Here is a 25,590-nt window from a genome sequence, read left to right as displayed (position 1 = left end):
TAGTGTCAGTGTGTTTTATGTGTGGCCCAAGACAATTCTTCTTCCATTGTGACCGAGGGAAGCCAAAAGATGGGACACCCCTGCTCTACTACATCACTCTTTTATTTTCTTCATTGTTCTTATCACTATTTAAAATTATCTTATTTGTTTATTGTTGTTTACTAAATGTTTCCCCCTATTAAAGGTAAGCTGCTAGGAGTTTATATAGTTCACTGCTGCCTAGATAGAGCCAAGACCAAGTAGAAGGTAGTTAATACATATTTGTTAAGTAAATGAATAAATGGACAATCTAACAATACAGAGTATTGAGTAGCTCCATGGAAAGCAAATTTATGCCCTCATTTTCCTTCTATATAGAAATAAACCTTTTAGTGACAGTGCCACTAAAAAGAAAGAGAAAAACCCTAAACTTCCAGAACCTTTTGCCTTACAGTACACATACATTCAGATTTCCACCTTGGTTAATAGTAAGTAGGCAAAATTAAATGTATTCCTTCTTACCTTGTTCACCAAAAGAGCAAATAGAACGTAGCCTGAAGGAGCCTGCTGGGTACTGAAGGCTGAGATAATGGCCCTTTTATAGCAGGCCACATGCAGGGAGGAGCCACCCTCTGTGGGATGGTCTGATTCATTCCTAACCAAACCTAGATCCACCCATATCTCCACCTCTATTTCTCCAGCAACCTGTGTTTACTTCCCAGCTTCCTCACGTATTCATCTGTACTTGTTTTAGCAAGTTCCAAATGTGGGTTTACATATTGGAAATTTTATGGAAGGGTCCCTTTGGCTAATACAGGTTGTTTGTGTGCGGGGCCCATACCTACTTTTCTGTAACCCCACTTTGGCTTGACAGGTGCTTGGTAAATATCTATTGATAAATACACTTCCTGATCCTTGTCTCTAGAAGAGTAGGACATATTAATACGTTTATAAGAACTTGAAATTCAATTTATGATAGGAAAACATCACAAGCATCTACATATATGTTCTTTTTTAATCTATGAATTCCATCTTTGGGTACTGAAAGAACTTGCCATGAGATGAATGCCATCTTCTAGAAATTATGGTCAGTAGAGGATAGGCAAATTTAATTTTAATTTTTCAAAGCAGAGCAAGAATGTGAACAATTGAACTAGAAGTGGTGATCACTAGGAGCATGAGTTTATTAGGCAAGACTCATTAGTGTAATTTTACTTTGTTTTCAAGGTTATTACATCGTGGCATCAGAGACATGTTCCACATACTCTTCCTTCTTAAACCATGAATTTTCTTTTATTGCCATAAATATACAGGGGACTCCTATCCCTGGTCTGTCTTATGATATACATACTGTTACGTTGAGCAGATTGCATCTCCATATGGATGTCCCATGGTTATCTCAATCCATAGTGTTGAAAACTGAACTTACATTGTGCCTCCTACCAAAATACTATCCTCCAGAAGCCCATATATTGGTAATGATGCCCCCACACACTGGGTGTCTCAAGCTAGACAAAGTCATTTTCATTTCTCCTTTTCCTTAACCCCTCATGCTCATGTCACATCATATCAATTATACTCAGGCTTAGATTTTGTTATGTAGGCCTATTCTCTACCTCCAGTGCTATAATTTTAGTTCTGGACCTGACCATCTTTCAATTGGGTATTGGTAAAGAAAAAAAAGTGTCGTAACTAGCCTCTCTTTCTACTATTAAGCTGGCTTACCATCTTATGTCATTCGCTGTGCTGGTTTCTTCTTGCCTGCAGAATTTCAGACTTTTTTACCTGACGTACAAGCCCCTTTACAATAGGCATGAATCTGTATCTTTTCAATTGTCCCTCTTATTACCTGTATCTCATGGAAAAGTCACTCTAGAATGAGCAATATTTCTTGGACGAGCCCATATTGGTCCACTACTGTTCAAAATCTTTGCGTGCTATCCTCCACTACCTTGACTTGAGAGACCCTCATCCTTAACTTCTCTTTATCTTTTAAGATTCTTCAAAATTACCACCTCCTGCATAAAGCCTTACCTGACATCTCCAGATTTATCAGTGTTCCCTCACATACTCTGTATTTACCTCTCAATAGCACTGGTGATATTTTATATTAATTACTTATTTATATGTGTGCCCCCTGCCCCCTGGTGCCTTGAATCCTGTGTTTCTTCTCACCCTAGCATTGACTGGGTCTGAGTCATCCTTTGTGTCCTTGGGCCCTACAGCAATGCCTGGGACATGATCAAATAAGAGATGCAAGTGTGTGCCAATCTTGTTCAGAGTCAAAGAGATAAAAATATGCCCAAGTTTTTAAAACTGTGTTTAATGTCCTCGTTCTTAACCTTATTAGACCATTGATTCTTTCTTTTGTGGAGTATTGGTTAACATCTGTAGAACACAGATATTCATTTTCTCCTTTTTTCTTCTTGGGTTTAATTTTTTTATGCCAGTAGTTATTGCATTTTTGTCTCTACCATGATGTAATAATGATAGTAATCTATATTGTATACCCATTATGTGCTAGGAATGTGCTAAGATTTTGCGTGTATTAATTTTAATCATCAGGACAACCCTTTGAGGTCATTATTATTCCTCTATTTTAGAGATGAGGGAACTGATACTGATAAGGCACCCAAGGTCACCAAGCAAGTATGTTACAGAACTAGGATTCAATCTGAGGTTATTCAGACTCCAACTCCCACATTATTTCCACCATGGCATATTGTTCTGGGTGTGAACTTTTATCCTTTTTTTGTTAACCTTATTTATATTTTTAATGTTTTAAACAGTGATTTCTCTCAAAGTACCTATGTCTGGGTGAACTTAACTGTGGAAATCATTGCAGGATCAGCAGAAAGACTAGACCATGGACTATGAGTGAGTGAAGAAGGTAGCGTTGAGAGAGTGTCAAGAATGAGGCAATCTTGGATATGACCTTCTTTGGGGCCAGAAGACCCCAAATCTTGCAGAATTATGTCAATATGGAGGGTATTGTTTAGTGGTCTGCTCTAGGACTTTTTTCCTGACCATGTTGTGCTCATTGTATTTTATCAATAACTTAGGTGAAAATTTGGATAGATGGCAAATATTTTTAGGATAGACTGAGGATTCAAGAAGATTTTATCATGTTGCACCAATGGCTCAAATCTGATAAATGAATATTATTGAAAAAGTAAAATTCTGACTCCAGTTCCAAATTACACTTTACAAGGATAGGGTAGAAGACATGAGTAAAAGAAGCAATATTGTGGCAGTGGCAGAGTGATGCCATAGCCAAAAAGATAATGTGATATTAGGCTGCATTAAAATAAACACATTAGCTGGAACAAAATAGGTGGTGATGTACTTGGCTCAGCATTTATCAAACTATTTCTGTAGCTCTTTGTTCAGTTCTGATGACCATTTTTCAGTAAGGATATGGACAAATTGGTATGTGTTCTGAGTAAAGTAGATAGAATGATTGTCTAGATGAGTGGCAAACAGAACTCAGTGGGATGGATGGATGGATGGATGGATGGATAGATGGATGGGAGATGCAATATCTGTCTTTGGCTATATGAGTGGCTGTTAGAGGGATTATACTTGGACTATATAATCTCAAGGCAGGTAGAACTCAGATAAATATGTAGAAACTATAAGAAACCATGTTTTGGCTTTATGTAAGTAACGACTTTTTAATAGAATTGTCCAAACATGCAAATAATTATTTTTGGAGATAGTGAGTTCCCTATTATTGCCTAGAGAATTTTGAACTGGATGGAATCTTGGCATCAACTAGTTTAATCTGCTCACATTGTAGCTGAAGACTAGAAGGACCAATGTTGTATGGCTAGTAAATTAAAAAATCAAGGCCCAGGCCTCCAACTCAGGGCTTTTCACTCCAAATCCTCTTTATGTTGCATCAGGTTGCATCAATTACAGGGAGATGAACATGAGACAGGGATAATTAGGATGGGAGTTAGGTAGAGGAACATTGGGTAGATGTCTGATAGATGCCCTTTTCAACCTGACAGCTACTATTCTATGATTGAAGTACATTTCTTTGCTTGACTCAGCTCAGCTCAGTTCAGATAGTTATTTGATCTGTGCAGTTTAATAACTGCAGGGGTAACATTATACTGCAAACAGGAGGATAGTTCTTGGGTTTTCATGCCCCACTTCCTGCCAGTCTGGCTGATCCCACTTGCATGCTAGCTTTTTACCCTCAGAATCTCACAGGAATTTTCCCCCCTAAGTCTAAGGAATTTTTCCCCCTATTCAAATTCTTTGCTGTTGAATAGTGAACTCTGAGATGTGGCATGTCTTCTTATCTCCAGAGAGATCTTATTCTCCATATCATTGTTGCCACATAATGAAATGCTTTCAGTGGTGTTTTAGGTGTCTGTGGTCACATATTGCGGCTGCCAGCATTTGCTAAGGAGTGAAGAGAACTCCCCCAAGGCAGGAGTTATTGACAAATAATAAATTACAGGATTTCAATTATAATCATTCAATTGGTTGTCCCTCCCTTTTCCTACCCAGTAGGCTGGAAAGGCATTGTGTTGCCATCTGGCCTCTGGGCTGCTGATGTGGGTCAGGTTGTCACGATTCAAGGATCAGCCCTTTGAGATGTGTGACTGAGGCTGTAGGAGTGAAGGGGAGTTGGAATTTGTGGTTAAATGATTTCCTGCAGGAGCTGTAGTCATCTTTTGGGAGGTGCTGTTTGGGGTTAGAATTTTTCCAGGTTGAATATTCTCTTGAATTCCATGGCATAGTTGAAGCTGATATTCCTGCTTAGTTAGCCATAGAGTGGTGAAGCAGTATCTGGCTAAAACACTTCCACTTGCAGCTTATATTTGCCAGGACAATGGTGATGGAAAGGAATCTTGATCCCAAGCAAACAAAATGTTCGAATTACCATTGATGCCCTCAGATGCTGCTTTCTTTATAGCCAGTCTCTCTCTCTCTCTCTCTCTCTCCCTCTCCCTCTCTCTCTCTGTGTGTGTTGTGTGTGTGTGTGTGATAGAGACAGAATGAGAGAGAGACAGAAAGACAAAGAGAAGGAGGTAAAGGATGTAGAAGGAATGAGTGTGAGTGATAATAAGGCTTTTCCAGATAAAAGCAGGCCACTTTATGGCAATATGGATTGTCTTTCAGTTTTTCCATATGCCCAACATTTTCATTCTCGGGTACTCATTAACAGTTTCTTTGAGGTTTGGAGAAGAGGAAATCAAGATGGTTGACAAGGTTGGAAATTGAGAATAGAATTGAACGAAGCCCGTGGCAGAGGTGTGTGTGTGTGTGTGTGTGTGTGGTGGGGGTACATGTGACACACATGTTATTCCAGCTACTACAGATGCAGAAGTCACTGGGGACACACACACACACAGACACTCAGAACGTATGTGAGAGAGATAGACAGATATAGAGAAAACAATGATCAAATATGAGCTTTTTGTATAGTGAAGAAATATTCTCCAGGAAGTGCTTATATCAATAAAGCTAATTTTCCCAAACTTATGGTACTTTATTAAACCTCTCAAGTACAACTACAGAGATGGCCAGAGGCATTCTAAGATGTGAAGGGAGGGGACATTTATGTAGTAACTGTGTTATATGAAAGTTTTCTCTAACAATTAAGGACAAAAGTAATAACAGAAAAAATAACAGATAAAACAACTGATCATCCCATGTAGTTAAGGGAGAAAGCCTTCATGACTTGACTCTTAAATGTTTATAAACAGAGAGACTGTGAGATCTTTAGGGTGGCTGTTTCAGCAATGACTAGTATCAGCAGTAAAGGATGGACCATTCACCATTTCATGTTCCATAGAAACGAACAGTGAGGACTGGTGACAGAGTGATGCAGCATCATGAAACTGGAAAAAAAAATCCAGGAGCAAGCCAGAACAGAGACATGATAGCTATTCATGATCAAGGGCGTCACCAATATTTTCTGTTCAGACATGGTAACATAGGCTAATAATTACAGGAGAATGTAGATCAGGAGGGACTGGAACTTGAAATAAGCTTCTACTCTCCTTTCTCACCTGTTTCCTTTGTATATAGGGAGATTATAGATAGATAGAATAGATAGACAGGCAGACAGACAGGTAGACAGATAGATAGACAAGAATATATTCCAGAGGGAAAATTTCTGCAGGTAACTGAGGGAAATTCAGACTAAGAGTTAGGTCACAGTATTTAGGGATCATTTATTCATTCAAGAAACATTTCTTGCCAGTGACTACTTCCCAGTCACCATGCTTGTCACAGAACTGTAAATGAAGAAGGCATGCTCCTTGTCCTCCAAGAGTTTATAATCTAATGAAGAAAGCATACATATAAACAGTATGATATGTGTTATAATAAAGGTATTTGTAAATACCTTTAGGAATACCTTAGGTATTAGTAAATAGCTTTACTTGAGGAAGCAAGCTGTTTTCTTTTAGAGAGGTCAAGGGGAGGTAATATTTGAGCTGAACATTAAAGGACATTAAAGAACATTAAAGAACAATAAAAGCATTTATTGGATTGTATGGGAAAGATCAGGGAGAGGCAGGCCTGAAAGGTCATATGGAAAGGGCTTGGAAGCCTTGGAAGCCTCTAAGTGATGTATATATTATTTATATTGGGTGGCAACTGAAGGGTTTTTAAGTGGAAAAGTGACAGGACCAGATTTTCATTCAGTAAATGTAACTACTGGAAGTATGGATGGCGGATTGAGCTGGATACAGGCAATTTATATAAAAGAAGGAAGAGATAGTAAAATCTCAAACTAAGGCATTGGTAGTGGGATTGAAGAGAAGATACATTTTAGAGGCAGATCTTGGTGATGCATTGGAGGTGGACTATGAGAGAAGGTGAAGAACAAGAGGGAATAGGTTAGCGGCCTGGCAAGCAGTTGGTGTTGGGCAGGTTAGGGAGGGCAACCCAATGAAGTAGACTCTGACAGGTGGACAGAACTCAATGACGGAGAAGGCAGGAATAGGAGATTTCAGTAGGCAGTGGGTAATGGGGAGTTGGTATCAACAATATCATGTCACTAGGTAGCAGGACCTTAGGGCTCATATTTTAGGCCAGGACTTTAATCTTGTAAGTAGGGAAGACTAAAGAACAAAGAAGGTTTATAACATGACCAGGCAGAGACTTTTATCATAACTGAGAAAGATCAAAATCAGATTACCAGCATAATTGAACTGATACTAATTCATGAGCTTTAGGTAACTTCTATTCTTAAATTCTTCCTGCTGAAGACCAGTACTTATTCTGGATGATGGGGACCCTCACCAAGCTTCCAATTCCTGAAGACCCCTCTATCTACTCAGCACTAACTTTTTATCAACTTAGACTTTATTCTCTCATCGTAAGTCTCCTGGTTACTCATTCTTCATAATTCACCACCTACACCCTGTAGATTAGGCAGATGTTTGATTGATAATCTCCATGACTATTGGTATAGCACAACACCAGACTACACCACACTCCTCTTACCCAGGTGTAGTTAGGGGAGGGCTCAGAATAGTATATGTGGTTTAGCTGTAGGAGCACAAGGGTTGCATAATCTAGTAGTTTGAGAACTAGATGAGTTCAGAAGGTGAACATCAGAACCACTCTGGAGTTGTATTTACATGTTATTTACAATTTCTGCTCATAACAAAAGTTAAAAAAATTATTAAAGACCCTAAACTACCATATTTCCAAAGAATCACTGAGACCCAAGGCTCCAAAGTCCTTCAAGTGTTAAATTTATGAGACTAATGATGCTTGTTTTTGTTAACCTCATGGATTCTCACATCAGTGGTGACCTTGTTGAGGTAGAGGTGGACTCACACCACCAACATTTCCACTCATTTTATCAGCATTCCCTAAAGTATGGCTTCCTCCATTTCTTAGAGCACTTGTTTCAAGGGATTTATATTATTTTAGGATATCCAGACAACTTGGAGCCAAGTCCCCACAGCTGGATCAGACAACTTTTGGTGACATCTCACAGTGTGGATTATCAAGCCAGTGTATCAGTCTGGAGCCTAGGTTTTTTGCCTTTAGCTTTGCTCAGGATGACTTCTGCTCTTCTATGGCAATACTTGAGAAGGTAAGGTAGATTTTTTCTCATTTTTTGTTTCATCATTTTAATCCATATTTCCCAGAATCTACCTCTTTCTTTACCTCATTCTATCATTTTTCTAATCAGGCCATCAGTTAGTTACTCTTGCAACGTGTACTCTAACAGCATTTCATGTATATGCTTAAACTAATTCATAGAACATGATTACTATTAATATTTGCATTTCTTTTCACGGTATGCATCTAGAAATCCTCAGCTATTTTTTGTTTTCTTCATGAAATTTTTAATTCTAGGAACTTTTCATATGAGATATGAAAAATGGTTAAATTCAAATAACACCATGTCCACCATATTGGCCCCCTAATTAGAGCCAAGATCACAAAATCCATGGTGTAGTGTTGAGAGCACAATCTCACACACCTCACAGACTTGCCTTTGACTACTGGCTCCTCCAGTTGCCAGCTCTATGACTTTGAGCAAATTTCTTAACCTTTCTGGGTCTGTTTCCTCATCTATAGAGTAAAGATAATAATACTTCATTTTGATAGTTCTTCAGTATATTAAATGAATTATATGTCAATGGTCTGGCACTTTGCCTAGCATGATAGCAAGGTATTCAGTACATGGTAATTATTAGTTTTATATAACTATGAAGTCTTACAGAATTGGTAAACTCAATATGAGACACTTATTGCAATTGAATTTTTGCATGTGTGTTTGTTTGCATCAAGAGAGAAGAGCAAGAAACATACAACTTTTCCTTTTTCTTTTCCAAGAATTTTTTTAAATTGAGTCCCTCTCTGTGAGATTATGGAGGTTTTTAAATGTCCTTTAGGGTTCAGTGTGATCATCTCTAGAAGATCGGGGAGAAGGTTTTCATCTGTTTTAGGAAAAGAGTAGCTTCAGGAGAATATTGAATGTTGAATACAAATACTACAAAAAAAGTAGCAAAAATTGCTCTAGTACATTTATTGTTTTCCTCCATTGTATACATTCCACTTTTTTTTTTTTTTTTCTGGCAACAGTCCCTGATTTTCATTTAAGAATCCAACCATTGCCCATTCTTACTCCTTGTGGTCAGGGTGAGGGGAGGAGTTTATCTTTGACTTATGAGGGTGAAGATGTTGCTTGGATGTTAGTGGACAGGGATGGGTGAGCATGTGACCTGGGATGTCTAAGGCAGAGTGAATCTCAGGACTATTGTGGGAACTACCAATAAAGACATAGCATTCCTCCTCCACCTCTCCCCCCAACCCCTTGGCCCCTGCACCTTGAGATTTGAACAGGGAAGAATGTAGGCCAAGCTGCTGCAGCCATCTCATGACTACATGTCAAAACTGTAGTCAACAGAGGGAAAAGCAGAGCTGAGAGATTGAGAGACTCACCCAATCTTGATGATATACTTTGAGCCTTGGAGTGAGTACAGCCTGCTAGCCCCATTTCAAGACTTTTCAATTACGTGAACCAATACATTCTCCCTTTCATTTAATAAGCTTTGAGTTGTTCTATTACTTGAAGCAGAATTAGAACTGATATAATTGCTATTTACTTTTTGCTGTGTTCTGCATTCATAATAAATATAAAAAACATAGCAAGATAACCAGGGGCATGTTAATGCAAGGGTGGTAATAGAGAAAGGGGAGGAAGAGGAATAACAAGCCCTCCCCTCAGTTCTTTCATGTCTCCTCTTTTCCTTCGGATTAAAGATCAGATCCCTGAACCAGTATTATCACATTATACTTTTCTAAGTTTTATTTTGTTTTTAACTGACATCTAATAATTGTGCATGTTTATATTTAAGTGATGTTTCTATACATGTTTACATTATGTAATGATCAAATCAGGGTAATTAGCACATCAATCACTTCAAACATTTGTCATTTCTTTATGGTGAGAATATTCAAAATTCTCTCTTCTATTAATAGCTATTTTGAAATATAGTATATGATATTGTTAACTGTGGTTACCCCACTGTGCAGTAGAACAGTCAGATAAGAGGAATATTATACTTTTAAAAGGATAAATTCCTTTGGGGGCAAGAGCAGGGTCCTGGCTAAGTACATGAGGCCTGCCTGAGGAATTTCTATGGAAACAGGAGTGTGTGTCTGTGGCCCTAGCCCTGCTCAGCATTGGAAACTATTTGGCAGTCTGAACATGGTTCCTCCTGTAAACTAAAAATAAATCTTAAAGCCCTCAACTGACTGAACAGACCCTCCCCACCCCAATCTTGGCCAAATGGACCCTAGATAAATCTTAAAAACTGAGTTCCCAGCCATGATGGCTCAGGAAGTCAGACATATCTTGTTATATACCCTCCCTTTTGCAGTATTTAGACACAACTGGCCAGCATTGATGTGAAAATAGAGAATGTAAGACTGATAGAACAGACTCTTTGTGGCAGTAAGATACCAAATTGTAAACAGGAGCTAAGACCATGCCAGTCAAGGGTTAAGTCACACACTTCTGCACTTAAAAGACTAAACTATGTTCTAAATGCCATAAGGTTTCTATTTTTCTTCAGCAGCTAAACAAGCACTGGCCTTCAGGTAAGCAATATGAAAACAATTTGTAGCTCATTCACTGCCAGACACTGACTCCATCCCCCTGTTTCACAAACTATAGCTACAGCTTTGATTAGACGAGAGGCTATTTCAATAACTTCCTCCTGATAAGAAGACCACCGACCGTGGACGGATTCTGGCCAGTTTACAAAGGCTGCATACGTGAGTGTGTTTGTGTCCTGAAACGACCTTATAAAGCCTAATTATAATATATTTAAATGTTAAGTCTCCACCCCAAGGTGAACATTGGTCAGATGTAATATGTACATTTATTCAGTATGTGTGCATTAGGAGGACCACGAATATTCATGGCTCATTCTGTAACCCATTGAATATGTTTAGTCAACCCATTCAGCATAAAGTTCCTATCCCAATCCCTCCTCTTTTGAAGTACCTGCCTTTCTGGTGTCAGCCAGAGGCCAGGCTTGCCAGCTTGTCAGAATTTGCCTGTCAACTTTGCAACTGTAACCCTCTATGAGAAATATAACTCTCCTTTCAAAATTTATAAATTGTGTAATTTTTAAGTTAACACCCCTCTAGAAAATGATTCAATTTTCCTTGTCTTTCTTTTCCTTTGTCTTCTGAAGTCAGAAATCCAGAATCTGTTTGTTCTTAGGTCTCAGCCCTTTTATTCTCTCCTATGCTTTCACCAAGGATATTCTATTGTAGCAGACAGTTATGTGAGCTTGCAAAATTAACCATTCATAGACTTTGGCCCCAGAGTTTTTGCTGACTTGAGACCATCAGCACTCAGGATATCAATTTTTTTTTAAATCCTAGGTATAGAGATGTGAGTTAATCATATTCCTTATTTCATGGCACATTGTAATTATTGAGCTATGCAGACTCTTCTGTGGAAGAGTTGGTTAACTTTCATCCCCATTCTTTATTCCCAGTCCTCTCCTCCTCCCTCACCAGATAATTATTCTAATAAGTTTACTGTATATGGCTTAACTTGTACAGGTGTTTGTAAAGTATCTATTGTTACTTTTATGTTCATAGAGTTTTACTTTTATGTAAGTGTTATTTTTTGTTAGATCTCATTCTTTTTTTTACCTTTTTTTTCATTTAGTATCCATGTTGCAGTATGTAAGTCTAGTCCATTGCTTCTAATTGTGCTGTTGTTTTGCATCTACTCAGTATACCTCTGCACTTCCCTGGTGATGAACACTCAAATTGCTTCTAATTAATTCCTCAGCACTAAAAATAATGCTGCGACGAACATCCTCTTACATATGTCCATTATGGATCTCTGGGAGACATTTTTGGGGGTCATAAACACAGAAGTAGAATTTCTGGGTGGTAGGCTATATGTATACTTGATATTGACTAGATACTGTCAGATAACTCTCCAGAACAGCTTTACTTTCTTACCAGGAGTACATGAGATTTCCTAAACCCACATCCCAGCCAACACCTAGCAATATCTAGTTTCCTAACTTTTTCCAGCTCATTTCACTGTTATTTTGATTTTGATTTCCCTTATCCATGAGTTTGAACATCTTTATGTATATTTGTAAGCCATTTTGATTACCCTATTCTATACATTGCCTGTTCAAATACTTTGTCCATTTTTCTGTTAATTTTCTTTTTTACTTTAAGAAGTTCATTGTATGTTCTAGACATTAGTACATTGTTATTTTTAGACACTGCAAATAATTTCAATGTGTCATCTCTCTGTTAACTTTGTTCGTGGTGTCTTTCACTGAACAGAAATATTTAATTATGATGTAATAAAAGTCATCATTATTTTTGTATTATGTGTGCCTATAAAGTTCTATCTACAATGTTCTTTCCTGTGCTGAGATTACTAAGGTATTTTCCCATATTTTCTTCTCTTTACTTTGTTGTTTTAAGCTTCACATTCAGATATTTATTTCATTTGCAGTCTATCTTTGTATGTGACTTTAGGTAAATATCCAATTTTGTTTTTATCTATGGCATGAGCCCGGTTTGCAACTCCTTCTATTAATCTGCCCTTTTCCCATTGATATATGGTACCCACTTTACTATATATTAAGTTCCCATATAAACATACTTAATTTCTAAGCTCCTTACCATGTTTCACTGATCTGTTTGTCATTGCAATAATATCACATTGTTATTATTACTTGACTGTGTAGTATGTCTTAATACTTGGAAGGGCAAGTACCCATTCTTTGCCTTTTTCTTGAAATGTTGACTTACCTGTTCGTGGATCTTTATTCTTCCATAAAAACTTGAGGTTATTGAACTTCTCAAGAAATTCAACACAAATATTTTGAAGTATTTGTGATTGTGTTGAATGTATAGATTAATATGAACTGACATGTTTATAATATTAAGTCATCCCCCCCAAGATATGGAATGTCACTCCATTTATTCAGATAATCTTCTATGTCATTTATTAGATTTAAAAATTTTCTCCATGGAAGTATTATATGTTGTCATTATTTTCTAGTTATTTAACATTTTTTGTTGCTGTTCTGAATGATATCTTATTTTTAAATACATTTTGTAATTGGTTATTGTTGGAGAGAAAAGTGCTTTTAATTTTTGTAACTTGATTATTTCTGATAAACTTGCTGAATTATCTTATTAGTTGTAATACTTTGTTGATTAGGTGCTTTTTTCTAGCTAGAGAGTCATATTATCTTACCTGCAAATAATGTCATTTGTTTTCTTTTTTTTTTCTACCAATGTATTTATTTCTCTTTCTTTCCTTATAGCATAGGGCAGGGCACCCCACTATGGTAAACACTAATAATGATATTGCTCCTGATTTTGTTTCTGAAGGGAATGCCTCTAAGATTTCTTCATTAATTATAAGGTATACTGTATTTTTTGATATATTAATAAATTTCCATTTATTTCTAGTATGAGTTTTTATCTTTGATATGCATTGAGATTTGTCAAATGTATTTCCTGCATTAATTGAGATGAACATGTTATTTTAATTTTTTTAGTATATTAATGTGACAAATTTTAAAGATAGGTTATGTGATTTTTAATAGTTTTTGCATCCTGTTATCAATCTGAATTAATTATATATGATTATATATGTAATTATATATAATATGTATATAATTATTAAGCATGTATTTTGTAGACAACATGTTGAATCTGTTTTGTAGTTTTTATCAACTATAAATGTCTCTGTCATTTCATTAGTTTAGGCTATTTACATTTTTGAAATTATGTTATTTTAATTATGTTCATTTAACTAACATAGTATTTCTGCCATCCTGTTTCATACTTTGCCTTTTCTATAGGTTGTTTAAATTTTTTTAAAAGACAATGATTGGCTGATTTTTTCTATTAACAGATAAACTCCAATTAAATAAATAACCCATATTTGACTATATATTGTTTATTAAAAACACACCTAAAACAAATGACAAAGTAAAGATTAAAAGAGAAGGATGTAAAAGATATGGCAGGCAAACACTAATACAGTTAACAGCAGATTAAAATAGAATTAAAGGTAAAGTGTTTTGGTAATTAAAGGCATAATATATTTTGCAACCTTTTGCAAAGGGTTAAAGAGCAGTAAAAAGTAACAAAAATAACTACAGATAAACTAATGATTTAAAAATAGAATATTATTGTCAGTTATCCCTTCAAAAAGCTGAAAAAATTGAATATTATAAACAACTAAGTACCAGTAATGTTGAAATCAACACAAAATGGATAAGTTAGTAAGAAAATGTCAATTGCCAAGGAATCTATATCTGACTTTCTATTTTCAACCATGAAAGACTGACTGTTTCAAACTCCAAAGTCAGGAGGCCCACCCACTAGTTTTAGCTAGATCTACCAAACCTTTAAGAAATCCACATTTTGCATGAACTATTCCAGTGCACAGAAAAGAATGAAAATTTCCCAACCAATTTTATCAGGTACAAAAATTAGATAGTGAAAGCCCAAGAACATAAAACTATAGATTAATTTCACTTATGAACACAGAATGCAAATATCCTAATAAAATATTAGCATATCAATTCCAGGAGTGTCCCAAATTTATTTCCCAAATACAGTTTACCAAAAGATTCCAAGATCTGTTTAACTTTTGAAAATCAATTAATATAATTTAAAAATAAGTGAAAAAAATATATAATCCTTTCAGTAGATTGAACAAGACATTTGATAAAATTTTAAACTCATTTGTAGTAGAAGTTTTCAGCAAACTAGGAATAGAAGGGAACTTTCTTAATCTGATATTGGCTATCTAACAGAAATCTATAGCAAACATTATACTCTACTTCAAATACTGAAACATTAGAACAATGTCATTGAAGTCAGAAAGAAGACAAGGATGCCTACTATGAGTACTAATATTTAGATAGTCCTAATCAATAAGAAATGAGGTAGCAATTCCACTTCTGGGTAGTTATCCAAAACAATTGAAAGCAGGGATTTGGACAGATACTTTTTGACCCACGTTCATAGCAGTGTTATCGACAATAGCCAAAAGGTGGAAACAGCCTAAATGTCCGTTTTGTTAATGGATAAACAAAATGTGGTATTTACATACAATGAAATATTATCCAACCTTAAAAAGGAATGGCATTCCAATACATGCTACAACACAGTTGGGTCTTGAAGAAATTATGCCAAGAAAAAGAAGCCAGACACAAAAGGACAAATGTTGTATGACTTCACTTAGATAAGGTACCTAGAGTAGTCAAATTCATTGAGACAGAAAAGAGAATGATGGCTGCTAATGGAAAGGGAGAATGGAGGATTATTGTTGAATGGATACAGAGTTTCAGCTTGGGAAGATGTAAAATTTCTGGAAATGGAAGGTTTTGACTGTTACACAACAATATGTATGTACTAATGCTACTTAATGGTACACCAAAAATGATTAAAATGATAATTTTTATATTATGTGTATCTTACCGCAATAAATAATTTAGAAATGTGGAATCAATGTTGAAAGAAAGATAATTTGTTCATCAGTTTCAGACAAAATGAACCCCCCAAAATTAATTGACAAACATTCAAAGATAATAAGAGTGCAGCAAAATAGTCAAATACACAATCAGAATGAATACGTTCACAGCTTCCTCTACAATAGAAATCACCAATTCAAAAATATGATAGAAAAATTCCATTTGTATTAACAACAAAAATAAACCCCCAAATAAACCTAATGAAAAAGTGAAATACTTTTATAGGAAAAAAACTTACAAAAGGATATAAAAGAAAATCTGAATAAATTGTGAAATACAGCATGTTAAGATGACCAGTTGTCTGAGTCAGTTTGGAAAATGTATGGGGGTCTTTAAAAAAAAATGGAATTACAATATGAGCCATCAACTTCACTTCTGAGTGTATAGCCAAAGGAATTAAAATTGGTGTTGAAGAGATATCTGCATTCTCACTTAAACATACCACTTAAAAATGTACACTAAATGTTAGGTGTTTTCTGTGTGTACATACATGTCTATAAAAATATCTTTAAGTTGTCTGGAAAGAATCAAGCCCTATTCCTCAGTGATTATTCCTGGGTACAGAAAAGAAGTTATTGGATTTGGGATGAAGGTCAGAGGAGGCTGTAGCATATATCTACAAATATTCTAATTTTTCAAAGGAAGAATATATTTCTGTATCATTTCATAATTAAAATCAATTTTTAAAACGTTTTTTATTTGCGGCATGTTTTTGTTGAATGAATGCATGGTATGAACTAATAATGATGTGTTCAGTAATTTTCATGCATATAATTAATAGGAGAATAGTTTTGATGACAATTTTATTTATTTACAGTAATATATTGGCTTATTTTACTAGCAGGCTTGCATGTCTGTTTGTTTGTATTTAGAGACTGGGTCTCACTCTGTTGCCCAAGCTGGAGTACAGTGGCACCATCATAGCTCACTGCAGCCTTCAACTTCTGGGCTCAAGTGATTCTCCCACCTCAGCCTCCCAAGTAGCATGGACAACAGGTACAGTCCACCAAACCCAGCTAATTTTTTTATTTTTTTGTGTGTGTATAGACAGGTTCTCACTTCATTGCCCAGACTGGTCTCAAACTCCTGCCCTCAGGGAATCCTTCTGCCATGGCCTCTGAGCCACCATACCTGGTGCATGTTTATGTAACGTGTCTATATTAAAAAATAAGAAAAAACATTGATAACACTTAAAAAGATGGGCTCTCATATTAAGTCCTCCTTTAACTTCCGCTACACCTACACTAACCCATTTCCCTTTGGTTCTATTTCCAAAAGACAACATGAGGTGGTAGGAAAAGCCCTGGTCTGGGATATGGTATGCAGTGTTGTTCTGATTAACAGTTGACATCTGTTGGTTGTGTGACACTGGAATTCACTTTTTTCAGGTGAAATATAAAGGGAATATCATGGGGTTCCTAACCTGGCAATATCTATGAGTGTACTTTGAAAGGTCTGTAAAGTCCCTGAAATTATAAGGAAACATTTGTAAGTGGGTCTCCGCATTTTTTTGAGGGGAAGGGCATTTGGGAGAGAAATGCTCAAATAGTTCCGGAACAAGAAAACAACAAAAGGTTAAGAGCCATTGACCTAGATGATCTTCAGTGACCTTTCAGCTGTGAAATTCTGTTAAAAGTAATCCTTGAGGCTTGAGGCTCTTTTTTTGCCCTGTCCTATCTGTTTCTCTTTCCATTTATCAAACTCCTAAACACAAAACAAAAAACAGTTATCAAGTTTCATCAACTATAAAATATATATTTGATTACCAAAGTTAATATGATTATTAAATGGAATAATTCATGTAAAGCCCTTTACCACTGTCTGGCACAGAGTAAACAAACAACAGATAATTTTTTTAAAAAAGAGCTGAGGTGGAATTTATTGGTGTTACAACAGCAAGTTTAAATCCCTAAGCCAGTAGGCTAGGCCTGTGATTTTTTTAGCTCATTGGAGAAAGGTGATAAACTTTGAAATAGTCAGTGATTAAGGCTGGAAAATTCTTTGAGTTCTGAGAAAACCAGTAGAAACTCAGCTTTGTCCAAAACCTGGAAAATGATAGGCATTCAATCAATGTTAGTTTCTTCCAAAATTTGGCCTCATATTCCTCACTTTTTATCTTTTTTCTCACCTAGAGGGTCCAAGGCCTAGAATGCTTATTAAAGACCTTGCAAAAAATAATAGAGTTACACTTTTTAAAGGTCTTACTAGAATTTTCTATAGCCATGGTTCTCAATATGTAGTCTTGGGGTGCATGTGAAGTAAAAACTACTTTCATCATAATACTAAGATATTATTTGTCTTTTTAATTTTCATTCTCTTACAAGTATCCAGTAGAGTTTTCTAGATGTGTGATGTCACAACAGCTGGAAGGCAGAACTAGGTACTATAATCCAGTTGTCTTCTATTAAGCTAGACATCAATGAGATTTTCAAAAGTGTAAAACAATGCCACTCTTCTCATTAATTGTTTTCTAAAAATAGTTACGTTTTAATAAAAATATGGTATGCTAATATGTAATGGACTTGTTAAATGAATAAATACTTTAAAAACTTCTCAGTTTTAGTTTCTAATATGGAAAATATTGGTAGACATAATCCCCATAAACAAAAGCTCTTCATGTTTCTCAGTAATTTTTAAGAGCAAAAAGGGGACTTGAGGCAGAAATCCTCAAGAATCACTTCTGCTGATTCTACTGAGAATTACTTCTCTGTAGAAATAATTGTTCATTAAATGGATAAAAAATACGGAGAAAACTATGGTTTACCTTCATCCTGGACATTGTCATCATGCTCAATCTCTTGTTTTTATGAATAACTTTTAACTTTTTTCTCTAAGTGAAATGGACTTTTTTGCAATCATATTTTTTAGCTAGAAGGCTGAGAAGAGCCAAATTCATAATAGAAAACTGATCCTATATGCCAGAAATGCTGACCAAAGCTTGGAGATCTGCCACACAAAATAATTCCATTTGGGAGTTTTTCATAAAAATGCTTGGATCTCCACCCCAGTTAGATCTTCTTTTTAACTGTACTCTCTGATCATGTTAACACTTTGCCTCCTTCCAGCAGAATAACCTAAGCTTAAGTCTCGCTCTATTGTATGACTTTGACGACACATTTCTTCTTGATCTGACCTCTCTTTGTTTGCCTGAATGACCTTGTTTTCCCAGTTCCCTGGAGCAGGAATTATTCTTTGTCTATCTAGATCATGTTCTTTTGCTCCAAAGTCTCTCTGTCTATACTTTGTGTGAGTGTAAACATATGCGTTCATTTATATTTTATTTTAGTGACTTTTTAAATCTGAAAGAATGAATGCTCCTTAATTATAAAATAGTCAAGCAATACAGAAAATTGTAATAGAAGACAGCAACAAATCATCACGGATTCCATCATATAGAAATAATCAGTGTTAACTTCTGGAAAACATTATTTCAGATTTCTTTGTATGCAGCTGGATGGAGAGTTAGACAAAATTTATTTAACACAATGGAATCGTACCATTTATGCAATTTTAAATAAAAAGTTAACAATTTTCCATAGTATCTTAATTTTTATTCATATTTAACTTGCTATAAAAGATTCCAAAGAAACTTATCTTTATTTTCATTTTACAGTCTTCCCATGCCTATTACTCCAACATCATTTCTTGCTATGCTTCCACATACAACCTATGTCTTAGCTATGCTGGATTATTTTCAGGTTCCCTGAGCTCACTATGGTCTTTCTTACTTTAAGACTTTACATACACTTAACAAAAGCCTGGAGTAGTTAGTCTCCTCAGATAAACCTGAATAACTCCTGACCATCTCTGGAGACCCACTGCAAATTCTCCTCTTTCCTTAAGATTTCTCTGAATCCTTTCTTCACCTTTAATCAGGGTTAGTTGATCACTTTACTGAAAACGGAGGATCACCCTCTGGTTCCAAATTACTTAGGTGTGTTTCTGGCTTTACCAAATTTTTCTAGAATTAAAAAGAATTGGCAAATTTTCAGTTCTTAATTAGAACATAGAAATGAAGTGTGGGAGAGGCAGTTTCGCATACTGATCATACTGTGGCAAGTGCTATAATTGACGTGATCAATAGTAGTTCCTTGATTATGTCTTATTTGATCATGTCTATTATAGTACTTGCCACAGCATTCATATCTGTTGTTTTCTCATATGTTGGTCTCCTTGATGAACATATAAAGAAAGGAACAGGGACAATGTCTTCTATTTCTAATTTCAGTATCAAGTACATTATCTGTCATTTAAGTTGTTATTAACTTCCCTCCAATGAATAGATGAGTGAAAGAGTGACCCTAATGTTGCACTGACAACACCCATATTATCTGCATCATCTGGATTCTGTCATTAAAATAATCATAGAGAGATTACTAATCAGCCTAGCCCACATTCTTGGATTATATGTTGCAGGAGAGCTGTAGAAATATGAATGTTTGGTCACACATAGGTGGAGCTCAACCATCTGTTCTTTCAGCCCTGACAAAACTAGTCAGGAAAGTTATTAGGAAGAATGGGGCAAGTATTGTAAAGAAAAGAGCAGTAGGAACTGGCAGTAGGAACTAGTAATGTTGCTGGAAAATGAAGCCTATTGGGTATTCCCCTAATCTGCAAATATTCAAATCTAGAGCCTATGTGGTACACTTTGGGAGAAAACATAACCCTTGTCTAGCCTCTGAAATTGCACCAAATGGAAACAATTGCAGGCTCTAATACATTTTTTAATGCTACCTGAAAAAAATTAGTTTGGATGAGACATGATTTTATTTGTTTACTGGTTGATTGGTTTTTAAGACATTCAGCTAGCCTAGCAAGGCAACAAACAACATCAGAGCTGACAAAATGTCATCTTGAGAATTTAAGGAAGAAGAAGGGTTGAACTACTGTCCTATTAAAGCCCTCTTGACAAAAAATAAAGAATGACACTACTGAGTGAGGTATGGAGAATATTTTAACATTTAAAAATTTTAAAAATATATTTAAAGTCTATTATCTATCTATTAGTCTATCTGTCATCTATCTATCTCTATCACCTATCATCGATCTACCTATCTAGTCTATTGATTCTAAAAGAGGAAGCATAAAGTGATTTTTAGAGGAAAGAAAGTGAGGGAAAGTAACATTTGATGTGTATTCTCTGTTAGGATTTTTTTAAAACCTCCATGATCCTCAATTTTGTCTGTAAGGTATGGTTAATTTTTTACTTGCAAGGTTGTTTTAGAGCAAGTGTCTGAAACATAGTGAGTAGGCATTCAGTAAATTTTAATTTTCTTTTTTTAATCCAGAGTGGAATAAATAACACAAATATTGAATATTTTGTACCAAGTTTTAGAAAGCAGCAACCAGTAGATTGATACAGATTTTTTTGTTTGTTGTTGTTGTTTCGTAATCAGCCTCAGAGGAATCTTGAAGTAATGACTTTAAGCTAGGGATAATCTGTCTGTACTTGTATGTAAGTTCTTGAGCTCCTTAGATCTTGTTCTTGTAGCCAAAGCAGATCACCCTATTTGTGAATTTTAGGGTCTCTCTGTATTTCCTCTTCTCTAATAGCCTCAGTATAGGAAACTGCCTCTCCCACCCTTCATTTCTATGTTCTAATTAAAAACGGATAACCTGCCAATTCTTAAAACTTTAATTCTAGAGAAAGTGGTAAAGCCAGAAACACATCTAAGTGATTTGGAACCAGAGGCTGTTCCTCCATTTCATCCTTTTCCTAATTACTGCACTTTATTTGTAGAAAGTAAGACAACATAAGATTTTTATTAATGTACATTGTGGGGAAATGAAAAGAATAATATGAGACAACTTAACATATCTAAACAATCTTTAGAAAATGAACATGTTTTTCCTTGCAAATTTCATACTTCTTTGTGTTAGATGACTTTATAATGCAAAAAATATACTTGTGAACTTCTACTGGTAATTCTATGCACTTTTAAGGAGAGTTTCACTCACTTTCACTTACCATGTTTTCCAAAGATTCAGTAAGATGTTGCTTAAAACCAGTTTCAAAGCCTGAGTTAATGGCCTTTTAATTGTGTCAAATCATTATTAGAGAGGAAGCTTCTGTCTGCTCGCTTGATTAATTTCCAACCAAATCCAGAATTTCCTCAATCTTCACTTTTGAAAGATTTTCTACTTTTTCTTGCTCATCTCCCCACAGTTTACATACCCACCTTTGATTGTGTTAGAGTGCTCCACAAAGGTTGTACTCAGCATGTAGTATTAGAAAGTCTTCTCTGGTTATCAAGGACTCTTGGAACACAGGGACTATGTATTACACTCTAACAGAACAGCCAGTGCATGCAGTGTGTCTGGTACAAACTGACCTTCAATTTCCCTCATCCAAAGGTCATCTTTATCTAGAAAGTTTGTAAGAAGAGGGATTTTATCTTTCTTTCCTCCCATTTTGGCCACCCAGAGTTCCTCTTCAGTGCCATGTACTCTCCATGACAGTCTCAGCCATGGTTTGACATCACTGGGTATTTCTTGGCACAGAAATGCTTTACCTACAGGTTGCTAGCACACAGATGGTAGTAGAGGGGAAATCTCTAACTGTATGTACCTATGACACTTCTCTTTCTAGCATCTAAGAAATTCAACTGTTCACAGAGGTTTCACATGGGGGCACCCCAGTTTTGAACTTTTTCTTTGTAGACCATACCTGATGTCTCATTTTTATCTTTCCTTTTATCTTAGAAGGGAGATGTGTAACTCTCTTTGAGTTATTTAATACTTCTGGTGTAATTTATAAGGAACAATTGCCCCCTATTTGATTAAAACATATTATTGAGAGTTTTAGCAATGTGGAATATATTACATTTAAATTTCAAATGGGTGTGGTTAAGGGATTATGGGGGTCATTTATGTACATAACCTGTATATTTATATATACACATATACATATTTACACACACATACAATAAAGGCACATTAACGTTTATTCAGGATACCGGTGAAACTTTAGACATTTGTAAACGTATACTTAGAGAATAAAGCCTTTCTTTCTTGTAAATGCTTTAGACAGTGATTAGATTGAGGGAAAGATCAGATGTTGAGTTTTACCTTCTTTGGACTCATCATTAGTATCTGAGTGTTTCACCGCCGTCTAGCGGTAGAATATGGAATTACAGATGTATGGAATGAGTGCAGACGCCCTGACACAAGAGAGAGAGCTTTGGCTTGAGAATCAGAAACCTATACCTTGGTCATAGCAGCACTTCCAATTAGCAAGTTAATCTCTTCTATTGTAAATAAAGTAAATCCATAGATTTACTTTACTGCCATCTAGCTGTGCAGAGGTAGGATAAAAATCTATGGATTTCTCTTTTTATTATAGGTATAGACTTACTTTATCTATAATAGAAAGAGATTAAATATCAAATTTAAATTTCTAACTATTCTTTGATAATTAGTATTTATATTCAGTGAATAAATGGTGATAGATAGATTGGTATGAATTGGTTACTAGCGTTAACTCCTATATACACAGTAATTTTGCTGAGTATCATTAATAGTATAACAGTAGCTTTTTCACTAGGAAACTAACAGACTAGTGTTATGTTGATTACATAGTATGATTTAAAGTTCATAAAGTACAAGTCCTTCTTAATATTAAAATTTAAAAACTAGATTAGATAGATATATTCTGAGTCTAGTCAGAAGAATGAGCCTGTTTGTTGTTGTTGTTGTTTTCATGTAACTTCTGCTTCTAATAGGGACTTGTGATTTTGAACACTCACTGATGAATTTCAGTTTAGTTTGAATTCCAAAAGTGAAGGTGGAGGAAAAGTAGCTTGATTTTTGAGTGAAAAGAGGATAAATTTGGATAGCACCAAATTTAATGGTGAGAATTATCACTCTTTTAATTAAATACGGTGTGCTTGGCTTTTTTATTTTAACTTCCAAATTAAGGAAGTAATCTTTAAAGTTCTTACTAGTTCTGACAGTCTGGACATTTTCTTTGGGTTTTATAGTAGTAAACTTTCTACTGAGGATAGTGCATTTTGTACATAATTCTTCTACTCATCATTACTTCTCTCACTATTCATAATAAATTCATGTATTTTCTCCTTATAGGCAGGAATAATATATTTTTAACTGTTTTTCTTCTACTGGAAACCTCCAGACCCAATTAGCTTCTATTGATAGTGATTCTTCCATTAATATCTTTGACAGAGAAAATCCATGGTGTATAATTCTTATTTCCAGAGCTTGGGTTGTCTTAGAAAGTAGCTTCTTGGGATTATGTTTGATAATAATTGCTGTGATGATCATGATTAACCAGAACATCTGAGGTCAACTCATCAGTATAAAGCCTTTCTGTAAATGCTTTACAGAAGCATTGGACAGCGATTAGATTGAGGAAAAGATCAGATATGGTTGAGTTTTGTCTTCTTTGGAGTCCTTATTATTAGTACCTGAGTGCTTCACTGCCATCTAGCTGTGTGGAGGTGGAAGAAAACTGCATCTGATCCCATGGCAGGAAACTATGTGTTTGTGGAGATTAAAGAGAAGAGAAACTATAACTTGATGAAATGTTTATTGCCAATTTTTATGAAGTACAATTTTCTGGATCCTATATCCAGAAGGCCATGACAATAAATTTAAATATAATTGTACAGAATTCCAGTAGTGACACAAAAAGATGCAAATATTCTGAATATTCATGCGGGAAACTACTACAACATTCTTTGTTCAGGATGGGATGTGTTATAATGTTTCTAGAGACGTTTTGGCTCCTAAACCACGTCATTTAGCTCCTTGGATAGGTTTGTCAATAATTAATTAAAACAAAATCTGGAAAATCCAAATTTTGAAATTCGGAAATTTTTTTAAAACCTAATTTTATTCCCAACCACACAAATCTCACTTTATTATATAGTTCTGAATATAGCCCCAAATGGTGTTTATTTTTTTCTTCCATTCACTATTTTCTTTCTTTCTTTTTTTCGAGGTGGAGTCTTGCTCAGTCACCCAGGCTGGAGTGCAGTGGTGCGATCTCGGCTCACTGCAACCTCTGCCTCCCAGGTTCAACCAATTCTCCTGCCTCAGCCTCCTGAGTAGCTAGGATTACAGGTGCCCGCCACTGCACCCAGCTAATTTTTGTATTTTTAGTAGAGACGGGGTTTCACTATGTTGGCCAGGCTGGTCTCGAACTCCTGACTTCGTGATCCACCCATCTTGGCCTCCCAAAGTGCTGGGATTACAGGCGTGAGCCACCGCGCCCGGCCTCATTCACTATTTTCTAACCAAGGAGTTCAATGAATGTGGAGCCTTACAAAAACACCTGGCACCAAACAAAAGTAATATAGTACAGAACTATAGTTAAAATGAAAGAACAGGCATATACCCCTACTACCAAAAGAGGAGATCATGTTAAATACCTTAATTTCATGTATGTGTCTCATTTCTTCTCTGGGTTAGTTCTTATCTTGGGCTAGTTTATGTTGGCTTCTTATTCAAAGTAATAACTCCTTTGTTCTTGGACATATTCATAGAGTGGGGTGTTGCTATCTAAGCAGAAGGAACCAGAGCCTGTTCTTTCCTTTGTATGGTAACTGCTGGCCTCAGAGCCTCTTTGTTTTTTGCCCACATCCTCACCGTATATTCTGATACCTCCTGACAGACTTGAATCTGACTCTTGCCTTTGTCTCCCCCACTGCATATGGTTGCACTGCTTGATGAATATCTATACCTATACTCTTCAATTCCTGCAGGGTCTTGGCTGTCAAGAAAGTGACTGAAAATGTATCTTTGACTTTTGCTGTCATTTGACTACTCATAACTATCATTCGATTGGCCATGGCTGTATACTTGTCTTTCATTGGTACTGAATCCAGACTGACCCTAGGCATCTCTTGATGGCCCATGACTTAATACCTATCTGGCAAAACCTGTGCTGGATCTTACCTGCCCATGAAAAGTTGTATCTCCGAAATGTTGCTGGCTAGATCCATGTATAGCTATTGTATTGAACTCTAACTTCCCATGCCTAGATCCTAATTGCTCATGAGTGTCTTTCTCCCAATCTTCTGAATGCTTTTTGTTATCAGTATGGGATTCC

At 35.8% G+C, this 25,590-nt stretch overlaps 1 long non-coding RNA gene across 1 annotated transcript in view; it reads left to right on the top strand.

The window, feature by feature from the left end:
• The window catches only part of LOC100979830 (uncharacterized), a 101,681-nt gene that overhangs the window by 60,676 nt on the left and 15,415 nt on the right, over positions 1–25,590 (top strand). Inside the window, exons 10-13 of the long non-coding RNA XR_010110666.1 lie at positions 7,888–8,053; positions 10,649–10,749; positions 13,296–13,396; positions 16,394–16,517. This is a non-coding gene — a long non-coding RNA (uncharacterized LOC100979830). The remainder of the gene's footprint in view (positions 1–7,887; positions 8,054–10,648; positions 10,750–13,295; positions 13,397–16,393; positions 16,518–25,590) is intronic.

This window comes from Pan paniscus, chromosome 1, assembly GCF_029289425.2.
Source record: "Pan paniscus chromosome 1, NHGRI_mPanPan1-v2.0_pri, whole genome shotgun sequence".
NCBI classification, from domain to species: domain Eukaryota; kingdom Metazoa; phylum Chordata; class Mammalia; order Primates; family Hominidae; genus Pan; species Pan paniscus.
This window is presented reverse-complemented; position numbering and strand designations above follow the sequence as displayed.